This window comes from Choristoneura fumiferana, chromosome 14, assembly GCF_025370935.1.
Source record: "Choristoneura fumiferana chromosome 14, NRCan_CFum_1, whole genome shotgun sequence".
NCBI lineage: Eukaryota > Metazoa > Arthropoda > Insecta > Lepidoptera > Tortricidae > Choristoneura > Choristoneura fumiferana.
Genome location: NC_133485.1, coordinates 6,107,438 through 6,127,640, shown reverse-complemented (window position 1 = coordinate 6,127,640; position 20,203 = coordinate 6,107,438). Strand labels below are relative to the sequence as shown.

Here is a 20,203-nt window from a genome sequence, read left to right as displayed (position 1 = left end):
GGAACTGAATTCATAAAACGGCAGTTACGCGTTGTTACCGCTTTTTTATAGACTGCTTTAATGTCGGGCTTGCGTTGGTTGTTTAAGTTTTTTGACGTCATTGCCAACAGTAGACATAACAACGTCTGAGTTTTCTGACAATGCCTACAATATGCCAATAGACTGGTGCTCTTGGGTCGCATTTTCACCTCAGCTCACTCAACTCAAACACTTCATAGCGTTCATAATCATTATCATCATCAACCAAAGGATGTCCACTGTTGAACAAAGACCTTCCCCGAACAGAGGTTTTCAACCGGTGTTCCGCGACACGCCAGCAGTGCCGCGATCGCCGCGAAATGTATGCGATTCGTACAAAAGGTGTCAACGAGACTTTAATTAATAAGCCTTCGCTGTCCGTTATATTTTAATATTATGGGTATACTGTGCGGAACCCTTTAGGTACTTGGCTATTTTTTATTGGTGTGCCGTGGTGATACTTTGATGAACGAAAAGTGCGCCGTTAAAACTAAAAGGTTGAAAACGCCTGCCTTAGAACGCCACAATTAACTACAACTGCCCATTTGCATCCAACAGTTATCCACAACTCTCGCGATGTCGTCAGTCCACCAGGTCAGAGGCCTACCAACGCTTCGTCTTCCTTCTTCGTTTTTTTCATAAGATTAAGCACAGATTAGGTCTTAATTTAAGGTTTTTCTAAGGTTTTTTTCTACCTTAGGAGAAGTTTCCCTGCCGGCCACGTGGCCGCGTTAGGTATTCGTTTGAGATATTGCTGTCTTTATCGCTCGTGACATAAGCGCTCGCAGCCGTCCCCCCCCATGCCTTCCGCAACGACGTCCGTAATTTATATCGAGATAGCTGTAGGCTTTTCAAGATTTGGGCGGTTGAATTTTGGGTTTCGTTGTCCTCATATTATATGAAAAGTATAGCACAGAAATCAATGATATTTTACAATCAAGATATTCATTATATTTTCTATGCCTGTGGTTTTTTTCGATTTTTGTAAAAATGCTTTATTAGTCTGTAATTCTCGTGCAAAGTTGACATCTTTTTTTGTCGACTTTTGAGCTCCTGTAATTCTGATATTACACATTTATATGAAAATCTGAAAAACCACAGGCATAGATAATTACGTCTAGTCCATACTTACAAAATTTCATCTATTTCTGATGACTAGTTTTCAAATGAGACAAGAGACTTTTCTTAAATTTTTATTGGGAAAATTATTATCATTTAGGACGAATAATTAGAAGGTTTTTTTCTCGTTACGAAAGGTTAACCCTTTCCAACTCCGGTTTAATAAATCATAAATCAAGCAGCGATTTGTGACGTGAACTTTTCCGCGTAATTTACCACGAGCTAAACGCGTGATGAGTTGATGAAGTGAAGCGAACTGCCTACAAATTGTGGCCACATTACCGGACGTTAGCGGTGCTCAATCTATGTGATCTCTATTTGAAAAGTGATTCCACTTTAAGATAAGTTAGAAAGTTCATCTTTCCTTTTTAACCCCCGGTGCAAAAAGAGGGGTGTTGTAAGTTTGACGCCAATTCCACGCCAGATGGCGTTGGTTTGACGCCATCAAAATTTGATGTCATTGACTTGATTTTGACGCGGTTTTTTACGTGCAATGAAAGGCGAAGGCGAGTTTCTTTGTGTTGTACCTACATGATTATATTAACAGGAATTCGAGGGTTTCATGGTCAAACCCGATAAGTCGAAATAATTGACTGTTGAAAAATGAACACTATTACGTAGAAGTTAAAAGTCGAAATGTTTATGAATTATTATATAGATTTTTTCATACTATAATAGCAGTTAAAAAGATTAAAACTACATTTAACATGTACATAAATCACTAATTCAAATTCTACGACAGCGTTCAATGTTAAATTGATGTCGACATTCTTCAGTATGACTATTTCTTGATAGATATTCCGATAAACACGATCGTTAAGGATTTGGTCTTAAAACATCACGAATTCAACATCAATTTTTTTATATTGAAAATAACTATTCTAGTCTGATCAAAAATATTTCAAATATTTTAAAGCGAATTTAAGTCATCTTTACTTCGCTATTAGCGCCTGAGTGAGACTAAGATTCGTTATTAGACAATTGAAATCAAGAACAGTCTCGTCAGACATTAAATGGGAGCAGAGTTGCCGACCATTGTCTAGCGAGACTCCGGGCGACGTTGCCAAATCCCATTATTGCTTTCAACTTGAATGAAATGAAGTCATTGGAAGCGAGTTGGTGACTTTACAGGCGATTCTGGAAACGTGATTATAACCAACCCTAACCAACTCAATGTGTTATAGGCTAGCGCTTTGTAGCATTACCTAATTAATGTTTTTTTTTTTTATCTTTATCGACGTCTTAGACGTGGGTTACCTAATGACACATCAGTAGGTAGTGTTCATTAAAACAAAAGAAAAGAGAGAGAGAGAAATTCGACTCACACGCAAACAAAAATAACACAAAATGAACGACAAAAATACAGAAAACAATTTGCTCCCTGTCTACTTACAACAATAGTGTCGAATAGAGTGAAATGAGCCGCACTCAGCATATAGGTAATACAGGTAATAATCTTGCACATAAATAAATACGGTTGTAGAATAACTTCAAGTATCTACCTACTTGACAGCTCGCTTCACTCTGTTCTTCTGTATATGCTTAAAAAACAATCACTGAAAAAAATTTGTAAAATCTCAGTCTTCTCCTGACCACGGCCCTGTAATGTGGCCGAAACGGTACTTAGATAATTAAATCAATATTTCATTATGTTACGGAGACTTATGTATGTGATGTCTCATGAATTGTAGTAAGGTAAACGTTCGAGTGCTCGCCACTGTCCCAATAGTTTTTAATTTACGTCTTTAGTAATAAAGTTGACAGCAGGGTGTCATTTATTGAGCATTGGCATATCAAACACTGGGACATTAACATTAATTATAAAAAATATTAAGTTTGGAAATCCGCAATCTAGGAATTTAAATATTTGCGAGCCGATTCACTTCATAAGGACTCAGGTAAAGGTCCATCAATTTGTATCTCGTCCATTAATTTTGAATCATTCGGGGACTGGGGGACGTTTCCATTAAGAGCAGTACAAACAGACGTACACAATATTTTATATTTCACAATATATAACCCTCTTGTTAATTAACGCTAAATGAACTTTCATTTGTACAAAACTCTGTCTATTTGATAATGTGAAGATTGTATTGTGAATGAAAAAGAGAAAACATAGAGCTATCTGGTAACTCATAGAGATGCATCCTTTCACAGAATCGTTGTACAGTCAAGAACATGATTTCTAGGGCCATCGTATGTTTATGTCCTTTTGATAAGCATTCCAAATTAAATCAAATAATTTATTGTGATAAGATTCTATAGTACCAGCAAAGCTCTGCTTACTCGCCCAAATATTAATCACGCAGCGTCACCCTAACTCCTAAAAATACAAATAATAAATAACACTATAAATGAATCCCCAACAAATACTGTATAAGTAGTTTCATTATTATAAATATAGTAAGTAGACTTTATTGTTAAGCATAAAGACAAAGTTCAGAGAACAATTCCAGCCCTCTTAAAATTGCAAAACTCGTCATTATGATGCTGAGCTCGAAACCCTCGCTTAAAGTTCATCTATGTGCCCGCATGGCAAGTTGCGCTGATGCGTCTAACTCTTCACAAGTTTTATATGACGTTATACTCGTATATATACAAGTACCTGTTGCATGTGAGTATACATAAATACAGACTTATAAAGTAGAGCGTTTATGATAGGCTACATTCCTTAAAATATATAATAGATCCGCCAGCTAAATTAGATTGAAAAAAATATCGGACACGTATTTTTTCTTCTTCAATGAGGGTTTTCACAGAGGCGAAATATCGCTAGATGGCGTTAGTATCGTGAGGTCCGTTTGACGTTTGTTTATAGTACATTGTGTCTTAAGGGCGGTAAATAAGGAATTACGAACGAGAGTCTATTAGAAGCCCGAAGTCGAAGACTGAGGGCTTTAATGAGTCGATGTTCGTAATTCTAGTACCGCCCGTGCGACATACCATGTTTTTCATCACATTTGCGAGTAAAATTGTATATTTGTAAAAGAAAAACTAATATTTTATCAAAAATTGCCGATACCGCTGATTGCGCTCTTGGCAATCCGCAGCATGTGCATGGCGTGCGTGTGCAGCGCGTGCACGGAGCAGCAGCACACCATGCAGTAACAAACTCACTTACCGACCTTGGGCTTCATGACATGAAAATTAGTACAGGCAATGACTCATTTACCGATCACGGGTTTCATGACAAGCACATTAAGGTCGAGGGTTTTATTTGGGGGTTGCAACCAAGGTAGCCTGCATGTTACGACACTGTTTACGAGCAAGTGTGATGAAAAATAACTAAAATCGCAAGCAAACGTCGTCAAACTTCAAACGAACCTCACGATACTAACGCCACCTAGCGATATTTCGCCTCCGTCAAAACCCTCATTACACAAAAAATCATGAAGATATAGCCGTTTAAAGTTCCTCCTACTAACACACGTACACTTTTTACTAGGAAGTCACATCATGGACCCGCCCCCTCCCGAACTTTGACGCGCTTCATATTTGTCATTTTTTTGTTTAATTGATAAAAGAAAACATACGCGTCACCAATATTTTCTGATAATCTTACCGATGGACTAAATAGAGGACCGGATGGCAAAGTGGTTTGAGAACCTGACTACGAAACTTGAGGTCCCGGGTTCGATTCCCAGTCGGGGCAGATATTTGTATGAATAATACGAAATGTTTTAGGGTCTTGGATGTTTAATATGTATTTAAGTATGTATTTATCTATATAACTATGTTTTTCCGATGCCTAGTATCCATAGTATAAGCTTTGATTAGTTTGGGACTAGGTCAATTGGTGTCAAGTGTCCCACGATATTTACGAGTATTTATTTATTTAGAATATGTTTTTTTTTACCCAGGAATGTACCAAATTAAACGTATTGTACTTAGATGACGAAAACGTGAAACTTTTTGACTTCCATTTATAGTGCTGGCCAATTATGAAAGTTATATATAGCAACTGAACTTTTTTAATTATAAAAGTGGCCAGTACTTCATCGAGAAAGAAAGTTAGCAAGTTACTACAAAATCTTAAAAACGGGTGACACTCTTTCCCGGCCCGGATAATACCGGGATGGAAATACCGACCCTGTTTTTCGTGTACACGCCCATAGAAGCTCCTGTCAGTTTTATGGGCAAGTCCACAAAAACAGGGTCGGTATTTCCATGTTGGTGTTATCCGGGGCGGGAAAGAGTGTCACCCTTAAAAACTTCTTGTCCTCCTTAAGTTTACAACTCCTTAGTTTACAATAACAATAACTTCTACTGCCTATAGAGAATTAGGTACACTAATTTGAAAGGAAAAATGCGAAAGTAATTTGCACACATTGACTTAACAAAGTGTTCAATTAATATTGCAATCTTGTCAATGTAACAAAACAAAATCTTTAGATATCATAAATTTACCAACTAAAGTTTAAAAGCAATGGAAATAACTAACATAGGTACACTACTAACTTTATACAGTAACACATAGTGAACTGGATTCAATTCAAGAGAGAACTATGAACGTAGAGGTAAAAACCAACCCAAACAGTAGTGAATCGCAGAATTTATTGCAAGCATTATTCTCCGCGACTTCAAAGAAGTGCAAGCCATTCTCCTACCCTGTCTCCCATATTGATATTCTGATATTCCACGGCCTTTCACAAAATTATACAATAGGATCTCAACGTGCTCGTACATTGTATGTAAGCAGCTTTACGCTGTGCAATATTATTTTCTATAGATAAAATTGAAGTTTCCACGCAAACAATCCGCTTATTGATTGTCTTCCCCATCCTTTTATATTTTGAATGAAATTGTTTCCCTGGCCAGTAGTAAGTTCTTCGTCCTCGATCGGTACGAGAGTGAGAGGGACGGTAAGATACGAACTTCGATGTTCGAATTTCGTATTAGCCCCCCCTGTATTGACGGGTAACCATTATTTTATTCAGTTGTTTTCTTAGCGTCTTTCTCTTGCCGAGCTTTGAAGTGTTTAGACAAAAAAAAACTGAAATGCAATAAATAATAAACCTTTTTTTATTTAACTATAAAGCTCACATTGTACAAATTTAAAGTAAAAACTTCTCTCAAAATCCACGTTTACCAACATCGTGATAATACATAGAGCCATGTTACAGCTGCAAAGCTGAGTATTAGAAGGCATCGCTGGTAAAAGCTTTGCGGTCTGCGGCAGCTGCTAATTACGAGACTGAGCGTATACTTTACAAGCAACCAATTTTACCCCCCGTGATAACGTGATGACAACCATAATGTGCCATGTTATTGGATGAATGTATGAAATTCATTTTGTAGGGAAACTCGTCATACGGTTTAGGATTGACATGTTAAATAAAAGGGGAATGGGGAATAAAATGCAAGATTCGGTATTTTTATTTTTGTAAAATTTTTGGTACATATCGGTGTTTCATCCATCCTCACTATCCGTTGGGTATTACTTATATAAAATACTAGCTTTTGCCCGCGACTTCGTCCCCGTGGAATAGTAACTTTGGGAAGTATTTTATTTATTTAAGATACCTAATCTGCCAATAATAACACATAGAAACTTCTACGGTCAAGCAATGCCAAAGATGAATTTACTTATTTCTATCCGCGGAATTTTTAATTTTCCCGGAAAAAGCATCCTACGTCAATCAGGAATACTGTAGCTTACTTTTGGTGAAATAACTTAAAATCAGACCCGAAGTTGAATTCACTTATTTCTATCCCTTGGGAATTTTGCATTTTCCCGAAGAAGAATAGTCTTACTATTGAGGAAAGTATAGCTCTATTGGTGAAAGAATTTTTTAAATCAGCCCCGAAGTTGAATTCAGTTCATTCATTCATTCATTTATTTTTTCAGTTTTTTCTATCCCATGGGAATTTTGTAATTTCCCGAAGAAAAAGTAGCCTTTGTCATTTGCGGATAGTCATATCACATAGTATGTAAGATTTTTTTTAAATCAGCTCCTAAATTGAATTGATTTATTTCTATCCCGAGGGAATTTTGCATTATCCCGGATAAAAAGTAACCTATGTCAATCAAGGATAGTTTAGCTTACTAACGGTGACATAATTTTTAAAATCGGCTCAATAGTTGCAGAGATTCAACTACAAACAAAGAAACGAAAAAAGTTTAGATATTTTCCTATCCCGTGGGAATTTCGAAAAATCTTTCTTTAGTGCACCTCTACAATACTCGAGATACATGAATGCCAAATGCTTTGAACTTGAAGTCTCTAGCACCAGTAGTTTAGGCTGTGCGTTGTCTGTCAGTCAGTCAGTCAGTCACGGTACTGTTTTATAGGTATAGTTTATTAACAATAAAGGACAAAATATATAAAAAAAACATTTGGTATAATGAAATTTTGTCAGAAGTTTAGACATTTTACATGATAAAAGATAAACTCACCCTAAACGAATGTAGGTATAAATTACACGATAAAAAGAACTTCGTGTTATAAGTACTAATTTTTGGCCTGCTCGGCCAACAATATGCTGAGCTGGGACCGTTTCGCGATTTCGCAGACTTGCTTTTTTATTTGTTTTTTTTTTTCATCCTGTATATACTTCATGTGCTGTAAGTTTTTGCGAATAGTGAATAAATGTTTCATTCTTTCTTTCTTTAATTAATAATTTCACCGAATAAAATATCAAGGTATAGGCTTGAATCTTGTTTTTTTTTAAACCTTAATTTAGACATTACAATATACCTACAACTTCATTTATTATTCGCAGATTTTAAGCATGAACTTTAGCTATTTTAATAGTAATAGAAAGCTCTGAAAACTCAAGAGCTCGCCTTAGTTATTCGTTAGTGATTTTAAATAATAAATACATGAAATATTGTTGGCTACCTATTATTGTTACAGTACTATGAGTATCAAAGTACTAAGAAACTTTTCTTCTGATTTTCAACAAGACAACTATTTTCGAAATGTATCAGCAGAGATAAGTTATAAGCTTCGCGTTTTAATTGTAAAGTCTTGAAAACTTTTACAATTTTTATTCAACGAAGATTAAAAGCTGATGTTTATGTAGGTATCACTTTAGATGTATACTTACAGTGTTGAATTATAATCTTAGTAATTTAATACATTCGCCCAAAATGTTTATGCGTGAGAAAACGAGGAGCAAAGCAGTTAGCAGTAGGTAAGGACGCGGGTACAACGGAATTACAACATAACCAAGTGAAATTAATATTTCGTAAGCTCCATACAAGCACACACTCCTTTACACCGCATTCTAATTAATCATTTCATAAACTCCACGTTAAAATGTATGGTAAAACACTCGGTCATTAATTATAAAGTATAATAAAGTGTAAAAATTCAACGTGCGGGGTCTCCGGGGTTCAAGGATAAAGGTTATTTTATTTAGAACCCTTTTTTGCAGAGTTTTACCGTTGCTTCAATTAAGGACAAAAAAGCAATAATAAATTCAAAGATTCTTCGGAGTTTGCGAGCTTTCCATTACAATTACATCAATTCAACATACGAAAAAAGTGAAATAAAATCACAAGGACTGAGAATAAAATGTCCTGTGTTTCGTAAGTGGGGGGGGGGGCACCTTTTACCTTAATTCCTGTTAATGGTCCCGGAATTATAAGCTTTTTTGGGTTGTTACTTTTAATAAAAAAAGCAGGGACGTTACAAAACAACGAAAATACCTACTCGTATATTTGGTGAGTTGCTCACCTGAATTGACAAGTATAAGATTTGGGTGTCCCTTGTTTTACCAACAAACTTTACATCGAATATCATTTCATCGAAAAGGTTTCATGGAACATTTAGTTCTAGTATTATCGTTTGTTTTCGTGACCAGTTCATTACAATTTTTATTATTTTATAGAAAAACTGTTCAAGGAATACCAATTTTGACAGATGATTCGTTTTGTAACAATATTAAATGGAAAAATTACTAAACAACGATGTTTATTTCTTCGAAGTTTTATTACAACTAGGGATGTCACGAATATTTGTATTCGCATTCGCATATGCGAATACTACGGTATTTGACAACTCCTGACTTTGCCATATCTTAATATTATTATGAAAATATAGATAAACAGATAGTGTTTAGCGAAGAGAAAATTTAAATCGGTTGAAAATTGGATTTATAGTGATTTTTGAAAAATCTATATACCTGTCTCTTTCTTAAACGCTTTTCTCTATTCAGCAAGTATGGCGGTACTGGCGTGTGACGTCACATGCCAGTATGTCTTTCTCTGTCTAATCTTGAATTTCAAATCTTTATAACTTTGTTATTTGTAAAGGTAGCTTAAAAATTGTTTTTCTATTCGATGACAGGCATTGTGTAGTTTTAATTTATAAAACATATATCAAAAAGTCAAATACTTACCGTATTCGCATCATTTTAAACATTCGCATTCACATAAAACGATGCGAATATTTTGCGAATGCGAATGTGTGCAAGTCGTGACGTGTTTCGCCTGCACCGGCCACCGGCCGCCAAGACGCCGACATACGCGCCAATCAACTATTTTACCGACACTTTGGGCGTCTCCTGCGTTACCAAAATTGTCTCTGGCGTTACCAAAAAATCGTACTTCCAACAAGATATTTCACGGTTTAATAGGTTGAACAGAAAAAACATGTTTACTTGCAAAAATCTGCAATTGTTTGAAAAATGTCGCGGACAGATTAGTGTTGGTAAAAAAGTTGATTGGCCCACACAACAACATACACAAGACATACTTGTGAAGTTAGATAAAAGTTTCTAAACAAATAATAATATTGTTTGCAAAGTCAAAATCAAACTCATTCAATTTAGACTATACTTATGAAGGTCAAAGAAAAATCTACAACCGGTTCGGAAAACCTCTGTGCAAAGAATCCAGCAAGAAACTACGTTGTTGAATTGTAATGAAGTGTCAAATGTGATCTATATATTAAGTTAGCCCTACTTTAGTTCTCGTTTTCTTCTTGCAAGAACGCACTTCAACTTCTTACACTCACCGCAGACAGAGGCCCTACGAAGAGCTAAATTCGAACTTCGTATCTTGCCGTCCCGCTGACGCTTATATTATTTAATACAAGAGTGAGAGGATCGGTATAATAAGAACTTCGAATTTCGTAGTATACTCCCCAAGATTACGTTTTCGCTGAAACCACATACTATAACATAATCCCCCGGTACTCGTGTCCAAAGCGAATTACATACGCAACGTTGAACCCGAGGGCTTCCTACCACCTTCGTTTTGTACCTTTGCAATGAGATTTCCGCTCTTTTAAGGGTGAACTACAAATGTAAGGCAACTCCAATATTCTTTTCACACCTCTCCTTCAGAAAAGTAACTTTTCTGTTCAAGGCTTTTCTATGTGTGTTATTGCAAATGCCATTTTTTGAAGTTGTTTTTTTTATTTGACTGGATGGCAAACGAGCAAGTGGGTCTCCTGATGGTAAGAGATCACCACCACACATAAACATCTGCAATACCGGGGTGATCGCAGATGCGTTGCCAACCTAGAGGCCTAAGATACTACTACGACAGTAATAGTACATTGTGTCTTAAGGGCGGTACTAGAATTACGAACATCGACTCATTAAAGCCCTCAGTCTTTGACTTCGGGCTTCTAATAGACGCTCGTTCGTAATTCCTTATTTACCGCCCTTAAGATACAATGTACTATTACTGTCGTATTTCACAAAGTTCACATATCAGAACGTTCAATCATCACAATCTTGATAAACGAAATGAAGTGTTATTATTGAATTATCGGCCAATCAGTTTGTTAATTAAATCCAAACACTTTATTTATATTTTCAAACATGTGTGAACGGAAACGAGTTAGTTCCATCTCTTCAAATCACCTTGATGTTTTGAATCGTCATTTCATCTTCATCGCTACGTCCCTTATGGCTTCTCATTTGTTTTAACTTGGTTTGTAAAGCCGTGGACGTGGAGGACTAGTGATTTTGACCCTATGGCCTCTCAAGCTGAGGATCGTGGGTTCAAGCCCGGATCGCACCTCCGAGCTTCTCTAAATTCATGTCCGAAATTACATTTGAGATATGCAACGAGCTTTACGGTGAAGGAAAATACCGTTAGAAAACCTGGAGAAACATGTGAAGCAATTCAATTATTTTGAGAAGTTGCCAATCTACACTCGGCCCGCGTAGGTACTACTTACAGCTTAAGCCCTCTCATTCTGAGAGGTCTGTGGCCAGCGTGGGACGTATATAAGCTAGGATGATGATGATGATGATGATGATGATGATGATGAACTTTACTATGGTAGTAAGTTAATCCGCAAAGGATATTAATGCTTAGTTAGTATTTTGCAATGAAACTCGCAGTCTCAGGCCAAAACTGGGAAATTTGATATGTTACTGACCAAAAAAATACCTACTATAGCTTTGGTTTCATGAGGAATATCGTGAGCATGCTTTTTTCTGTTAGGTACTTAATGATTTGCCCTATGGGCTAATGTAACTGAACGAAGCCAGTTTGAAAAATAAATTTAAAAAAAACCTTGTTATATTTTTATATTATTTTGTTTTTATTTTGTTACAGAGCAATACGAGGAACAAAGAACACTCAACACATAATTCTCATAGCAGTTGTCAAGAAGAGGTAAGTCGAATTCCAAATTATTACGACTCGAGGTACTGCAACTCAAGCAAATGATACAGAAGTTTTACAAAATGTTGGTAGTAGGTACATATTTGATTATCACTATAATAGTTTAAGAAAGTTATTTTTTAACCAAAAAAAATCGGATCATTTTATGACAGATTTCTTTAAAGAGCACAATCATTCATTGAATTCTTTCTTTCTTTAATTTTTTCTTATAAATGTAAGGTACCGTAGACGAGGATATTTCTAAATCTTTTTATAGACAATTTTGTAAAGAAATGTATCTAGATATATATTTTTTCCTTGAAATAAAATAAAAGTATACTTACTTATCAACTTAGTCCGTATATCCCCTGGAAATTGGTAGAAGTTTTCAACTTCGCGAAGTATATTACCAACGACATTACAGAAAGAAAGTATGTTTAAAGAAAATCAATAATCCTGCGCAGGGAATAGGTGAAAATCTGAAATAAACATACTTTTAAAACTCTGGTCGATAGGTTCTTTAGATAGGTACGTCTATAATTCAAATTCACATTCAAATTGAAATCATTCAGTAAATAGGCCGCAATGGGCACTTTTACACGTGATTTTTTAAACTACCATCGCTTTCGGAAAGACCATCATTGCCAAGAAGAATGCGCCGCAAGAAACTTCCAGAAAGTCATTTTTTTTAAATAAATAATTACAAATAAAATACTTAAAACTACAGTATACAATTAAAGAAAAAAAGGAACAGAAAAAAAGATCTATAGATAGAATCATCGCGTTAGTGACACCCTAAACGCTGCTAAAATCAGTAGACAAGCATCAACAGGTGAGATAGGGGTCAATCACGGGTCAGTTATCATCATGTCAGCCGAAAGACGTCCACTGCTGGACATAGGCCCCCCCAAGGCTCTCCACTCAGACCGATCTTGTGCTTTCCGCATCCACCGCGATCCCGCGATCTTAACCAGGTCGTCGTTCCATCTTATTGGAGGCCTACCGATAGTTCATCTCCCGGTCCGCGGACGCCATTCGAGAACCTTCTGACCCCATCGGCCATCAGTCCTGCGGCAATGTGCCCCGCCCACTGCCACTTCAGTTTCGCAATTCTTCGGGCTATGTCCTTAAACTTAGTTCTATCTACTACGGATATAATCATTGTAGACGACGCATGTACAAAGTTTGAATAAAGAGTTTGTATACCAACGCTGTCTAGCAATTGGCCACTAATAAAATTGGAAAGCATGCAGCGCGGAAAGAAAACAAAAGAATATCGAGAGTGCTGTCATAGTCCTTGTCCGCGCTGCGTGTCCGTTTTGCATAATTATTAAAAACTTGTTTTATTTTACTAATTTACACTCTAAAGATCATTATACAGTCTACAATTTTGGTACATCGAACCGAATAAATTAATTAAAACCAGTGCAATAGTTTTTTCATAGTTTAAATTCAGTGTAAATAGTGACATAATGTTCAACACGCCACCACCACCTATGACACGGCAACGTTGCCGCGAGCTGGCTGCAGGAGAAACAGCTTCGCTCGGCGATGTTCCATCTACACATCGGCCACTTCCTTGTGATTCTACATTTGTCCAGCCACCTTCCTCCGATGTTCGCTCAAGTAAGTCGAAAAAGTCATCAGCATCGTCGGTAGCAAGGCGGAAGGAATTAGAGTTAAAGGCAGCCGAGGAAAAGGCGCGCATCGAGAAGGACCTCATCGACAAACGACTCGCGGCCGACTTAGCTCGCCTCGACGCCCGAGTCTGATAGGGAGGACGACTTTATCAGTCACAGCCACAGCGAGAACCACGAGCCCTATAATTGGTTAGATAATCAACGGTAAATATGTCTCCCTTGCCTGTGCAGCATGAGCCGGTCGCGCACTCTTCCGACCGTGCAGCGCCTGCACAAGCCACAGACATACTACAGTTGGCTCATGCAATCAAAGACATGATGGATCAATCATCTTCTCAACGTGAAGAACGATTACTAAGTCGCTTAGCCATGCCGCGTGACCTGCCTTTGTTCAGTGGCGACTGCGTTGAGTGGCTCCATTTCAAGAATGCGTATGACGAGTCTGTGTTGACTTGCAGTTTCTCAGAAAATGAAAACCTGTCTCGGCTTCGACGAGCTCTACGAGGCGATGCTAGGGAAGCTGTCACCGATTTGCTAATCGGCAATACATCGCCCGCAGCCGTCATGGAAGCTTTAGAGCTAAAATTCGGTCAGTCAGAATTGATTATTATTAACCTTACAGCAAAACTACGCAAATTGCCTCCCTTGCCTGCTTTTATCAATATGACCTTATTAACTTCGCCATGAAGGTAAATAATTGCTTGGCAACAATTCGCGCACTGAAACAAGACGACCATCTCCGCAACCCAGAGCTTGCATCAGCTATAACATCAAAGCTGCCTAGTACATTACTAGGAAAGTGGACCGACTTTGCGTACGATCGGCTGCGCGCCGGGGAGCCAAAGTTAGTTTACTGGCTGAATTTTTGAAGAGAGAGGCTGAAAAAGTTTCAATCGCGGGTACACTTTATCAACCGCATGAATTCAAGAGGCCGCTACCCGTAGACAATCCTGTCAAGCGAGCTAGTGACTGCTATCCAAACCCTGCTCGACCCATACTTGTTACGGTAAGCGCCGAACCAGATGTTATGACATGTAACTTTTGTAAAAAGGCCGAAGCATGCTTTACCGACTGTCGAACATTTAAACGCGCCATGCGTAGAGACAGATGGAGGTACGTAAAGGCTCAAAAATTATGTTCGCGTTGTCTAATAACGCACCATGACATCAGCACATGTTCTGCCCCAGTTTGTGACTTGGAACATTGCCGCCAACCTCATCATCGCCTTCTACATTGGAAAAATACAACCTCTGGACAGTCACGTGAACCTGTGTACTCGTATGACGAATCGATGTCTGCCACCATGGAGCCCGCGCCCGAGCTGTGCGAGCCGCCGCGTGCTGCCTCCGCAGCTGACGCTACCGTAGCTCATGTCGCAGTGCCAGAGGACGTCAAGTCAGCACCGGAAGGCGACGTTATGTTAAAAGTGGTTGCTGTGACCCTCCGCGGACCCCGAGGTGTGGTGCAAACGTACGCGCTACTTGATGACGCCGCGTCTGTCTCTATTATTGATAGTGACTTAGCTGACAAGTTAGGTTTGAAGTGTGAAAGTGCCAGTGATATTAAGTTCATTGATGCGTTCGGCCTTGAGGTCTGTCAATCAGATGCGCCCAAGGTGTGCGCCGATATAGCGGGACGAGACAATAACTATCGTAAATTATGTTTACGTAAAGTGTCTAAGTTAAGTTTGCCTATACAAAATTTATCTTTTGTGAACAACATTTCTGATCCTCAGTTGTCAACTGTCAAAGATATCGTGTGCAAAGAGCGTGTAGTGCCGCGGCTACTAATCGGCGAAGATAATATTTTCTAATAGCGCCGCTCCAAATAATTCACGGCGACCGAAATTCGCCGTACGCAACTCGCTGCATGCTAGGGTGGTCCATCCACGGCTACTGTGGTCGCGCTCGCTCTACCGCGCCACATGTAAGTCACAATGTTTTTCATACCACTCACGCCGATTCTGGATCGACAGCTCTACGTCCGATATTCACGAAATAGATAAACTAGTACAGCATTCCTTTTCGGTAGATATTAAAGGAGTGTCTACTGCTTGTCGTGATAATAAGGCGCACTTACCTGCATTAAAAGTTTTAGATGAGTCAGCTCGTGATGGATGGGAAGTAGGTTACTCTTCAAAAACAAGCATACACTCCTGCGCAGGAGAAACCGCGAAAAAGAAGACGAGGCTCTAAGAGAGGGTGAATATGAACTGCTAATCAAACCCAAGTTGGACCGTGGTTTTTGGCGTTACGGTGCAGAAAGCGCAGCTCATACAAGTCGCGATGATAACGTTCGAATAGTAGTCGTGCACACACGCTCAGGGCTGCTGCGACAGGTCGTCACACGCGTCGCCTTACTGTCCCCACGGGGGTGATATAGTGCTCTTCTAGCACTAGGGGGCGGATTGTAGACGACGCATGTACAAAGTTTAAATAAAGAGTTTGTATACCACGCTGTCTAGCAATTGGCCACTAATAAAATTGGAAAGCATGCAGCGCGGAAAGAAAACAAAAGAATATCGAGAGTGCTGTCATAGTCCTTGTCCGCGCTGCGTGTCCGGTTTTGCATAATTTAAAAACTTGTTATTTTACTATTTACACTCTAAAGATCATTATACGGATACAATCATTTCTGATTCTATCCCGCAGAGAAACCCCGAGCATAGCCCTCTCCAATTCTCCATAGCCTCTGAGTGACTTTGATCTGCCTCATGAGGCCCATCGTTAGCGCTCACATCTCAGATCCGTATGTCATCACTGGCAACACACACACAGTCAGTTATATGTAAAAAAAAAACAAGGGAACTAGTGGTGTGAAGTCGAAACACCTTGATTCCTACCGAGTAACCAATTTTTTTTGATATGACATGAGTGATAATAATCTAACTACGAGGAGCTTTATCCGAAACATAACTCACGCTTCTCTCACTTTACTTCTACCTATGTGGCCTAAGAGTCCAGTGATGTGTTTTACTAGTAGCCACACATACAGGCTACTCTGCTCATGTAAAGCGCGCAATAAAGGTACAAACAAAAATCGGCGTTTTATTGATATTCATAGTGTACATACATAAGTATTTAGGCCCAGTATAAGAACCCATAGATAGGTAGGTACTGGGGGTGTGTAACTTGGTATAAGCTTAGGTACGTGGAATCTACGCGCGTGGCTTTAAACTTCATTAAATAAAAAGGATATTTCTTCAGTATCTTGATTTATTCTTCTTATAATATTACATTAGAAAGATAGATCCAGCCCTTCAGGCCGTCGCATGGCCGTCGGGAGCAATCTGCGCTCCGGCCGACGTGTACCGCTGACAATCGTCTTTTAAAATCTAATTCTAGAATCACACAATATAAAAAAATACTATCAATAAAGTCAATCTAACCTGCCAGCGGTATACAGCCTAGTCCCCACAGTACACTGCACCACATAGGCCCTTGCGACATCAACAAAATTCCCAATGTAATCATTACCCACACCATGACTGATCCTTCCATCTTTGACCAGCCCATCCATCCAAAATATCGGACACATGAGTTAATGAAATCGGAATCCTGTTTAATGCAATCAACCCTGTTTCAAAGTAGGTATATTGAAAGTGTGACAAAGATGTGACTGATGTGGGTTGCCGCTGAGGGTCACGTCAAATTTGCTTCGAGGTATCACACTTCAGTTTTCAAGAGAATTCTGCTCATGTATATTTTCTTGTCGGTTTTAAAATCAATGTGTCAATGCCATGTCTTGTTATAAGCAATGACTGCGCTGTTATTTTCTACGGCGTGTACTTACTTAAATAAATTTAGTAAAAATAATTAACGTGAAACGCGAGTTAGTTCTTTCTTTAAATACAAATGATAAATATGTGTACAAAAAAAAGGTTACACATAATTATTACCATATTCACATTCTTACCAATCATTTATACTTAGTGTTTCGGATAAAATTAAATACCTACCTACCTATTTAATTAGATCAATCAAGCAATACAACGAGGACAATACAAGGGACAATATAACGGACTTCAGTTTAGATTATTAGGTAGGTATATCGTTTAGCATACAAGTCTACTTTCAATATAATGTATCTAGACGTTAAAACCCTTGCATTTTTTACACTTGTTCGCAAAACTTTGCTTTTACAAGTTTATCCAAGGTTTCAAATTTTTTGATAGCTTTATCCTACATTTCCATACATATACTAAGTAAGTACTTGGTTTGCAAAGTTTTACTAGAAATGCCTCCGACTTTAACAGCAGGCCAGTCTCATGGGAAACCTACTCCAGGCTTGAATAAATAAAGTTATCTTTTCTTTCTTGCTTCTACGAAGCGTAAGAGAAATAAAATTAACCGCTAAATGGGCCACCATTTATGTTACTAATAAGTTGTTCTATTGTGTTACTTCTACGCAGTAACTTGGCAAGTTTGTTAGTGGCTCAGCGCAAGTTACTTAACTCACACTGTATGACTAGTATCCGACCGAACATAAGTACGTCGATTTTCGTTTCGGGGAATTTAGGCGTATATTACAGTTTCGGTTACAGTGGAAAATTTGCCAAAACTAGGACTGAAACTAGGTTCGTAGGCTTTCCTGCGATGTACGGAAGTAATTGGCATAGTGGAATGGCTCTGCTCGGTAGCAGTAACCACAAAAAAATAGTAAATGTGCACATGTTCTATTTTTCCGTGGTAACGTTGTTGTAGATATTACGTCAAATAGAATATAGGTACTCATTTTATTTTACTTACCGAACTCGAAATTAAAGCCATAATACGGCAAATTTAAAATTTTGCTTATCCCTGTTTGTTTTGGCTTCATACATTTTTTTACACTTATTTAAGAGGTACATTTTCAAAGAGTGCGTTGTTATTAGCTTTAGCTATCTAGGAATGGGCAATTTTACTAACATAACTTTTCTTAGTTCTATTTCATGAGGTTTTGAAACTACACACCAACATCTCCGTGGGTTTAAATTCCCAAAAAAGTAATTCAATTAAGAAAAGCATCACGCTTCTACAATTCAATATATTTTTGTGCACAGCCCTTTTACATGACTACTATAAACGTATGTTTTTGCAGTGATGCCAACCGAAAGTATCACAAGTGCTCTTGCATATATTATGTTCACAGCTGTAATCTGAAAAAAAGTTGTAAAGTTTGATTTACGCTAACGTTTTGTTTTGATTAAAGTAGTGCGTTAATTGGAGATTTAAGTTATGAGTCAGAATTTGCTGAAAATAAAACAGAAGTATTAAAAGTTTGTCGTTTTGGTGTTAACGAGAACAAAAGTTCGCAACATAAGGGCTATATCATAAACTAAACAAGACACATCTACCACATACAGTAATTTCAAAATACTTATATTAAGTAAGTGTATAATAAAATAAGTGTTCATTAAAACATGCTTTTTTGTTGACTAAACTTCATCATATCTCCAACTTACACATGAATACCAAATTTAAAGTCATGATCCGACCACAGGAAGTGGGTCAAAATAAACTTGCAGGATTTTACGTAACAACAATAATAACAAACAGGATATGTTAATTTAAAAGCTGGTTTAAACAATTGTTTTAATATACTTTATTGTTAAAGCAATTTATATCTGTTTAATATACTATAACTTACTCTAATAACACCATAACTACTATCCGTGCCTATCACAAATCCTAATGGATGTTGCAAATCATAGCGAAATTTTTTGCCTGTGGTGTTTTCATTGCGGATAACGATTGGATTTTTACGAATTAATTTAATTGAATGGATTATTTTTCAGCCACTATTCAGCGATTTATATGGATGCCTAGCTTCAATGAGGGTTTTCACAAAGGCGAAATATCGCTAGATGGCGTTAGTAATCGTGAGGTCCGTTTGACGTTTGACGTTTGCTTGTGTGTGAATAACTGATATAAAATTTGAGAAAGGTTTTTTTCGAACTCGATTTGTAGCATTCGAACATGGCGGATGTAGACGATATCTAATTTTGGTATTTCTGCTTCTTTGGCTAGTTGAAGTATAATTTTGATAGTGTTTTATGCGGCGATTAACCTTAACAGTGAACAGTGATCCCAAAATTCTATATTGCTCTCGTGTCTAACATTTTTTAATGCGCAAGTGGTCTCTGCGTGGTTTCTGGAATTTTGCTATTAAGTTGCAAAAACTACAATCACCGTACAACATGCATAAGAAGAATATATTTATCTTTAATTTAACTGACATTGGCCTAAGCCTTATGGCCGCCATTAAGAGGAATAAATAATTAATAAAATAAAAGGTTTTTTTCACTAATCATTCGTTAAATAAGTTCACGATGTAATTTTTAGAAACTACCACTGGAATTTTGTAAACTGGTACTTATTTCAATTTAAATGTTTCACGCAAATGTAATGTTTCGTGTCCGTAAAACCACGTTTAAACGGTAAGTTCTTGATACATTGACTAGCGGACATCATAATTATGCTGCAGCCCAGTTTATAACCCCGCAATGTAATTCGAGTAGCTCGGTAAAATGATCGCTTATATTTCTTTAGTCGGAAAAAGTCCTGGACCACCCAGAAATTCCTGCTCGCAATAAGGGCATGAATGCTTGGCCGTTAGGAAATACCAATCCTTCGATTGTACTTATCGAAAGTCGGTCTCGTGATACGGCCGTATTGCTTTATGATCAGAATTTAATGCGGCTTAAGGCATAAAACACCCCTCCACCCGTGAAAGCAGGATTTACTCTTCAGCGATCCACTTGGCTTGAACTTAAATTTGGAGCTTCTTCCGGTTTTGATTGGAATATCATACCAAATGTATTAGTATGTAAGTACCTACCTACAAATGTTATTGTATTATTTAATCACACGTAAGC

General features: G+C 37.7%; 1 protein-coding gene across 4 annotated transcripts in view; it reads left to right on the top strand.

The window, feature by feature from the left end:
- Positions 1–20,203, top strand: part of Pde8 (phosphodiesterase 8) — a 314,310-nt gene that overhangs the window by 260,182 nt on the left and 33,925 nt on the right. Inside the window, exon 1 of one of the 4 annotated variants that reach the window (XM_074097327.1) lies at positions 11,663–11,719. The exons of the other annotated variants lie outside the window; for them this stretch is intronic. The gene's annotated coding sequence lies outside the window, so the exon portion shown is untranslated. Of the gene's footprint in view, positions 1–11,662; positions 11,720–20,203 lie in introns of those variants that run through there. 4 annotated transcript variants of the gene reach the window in all.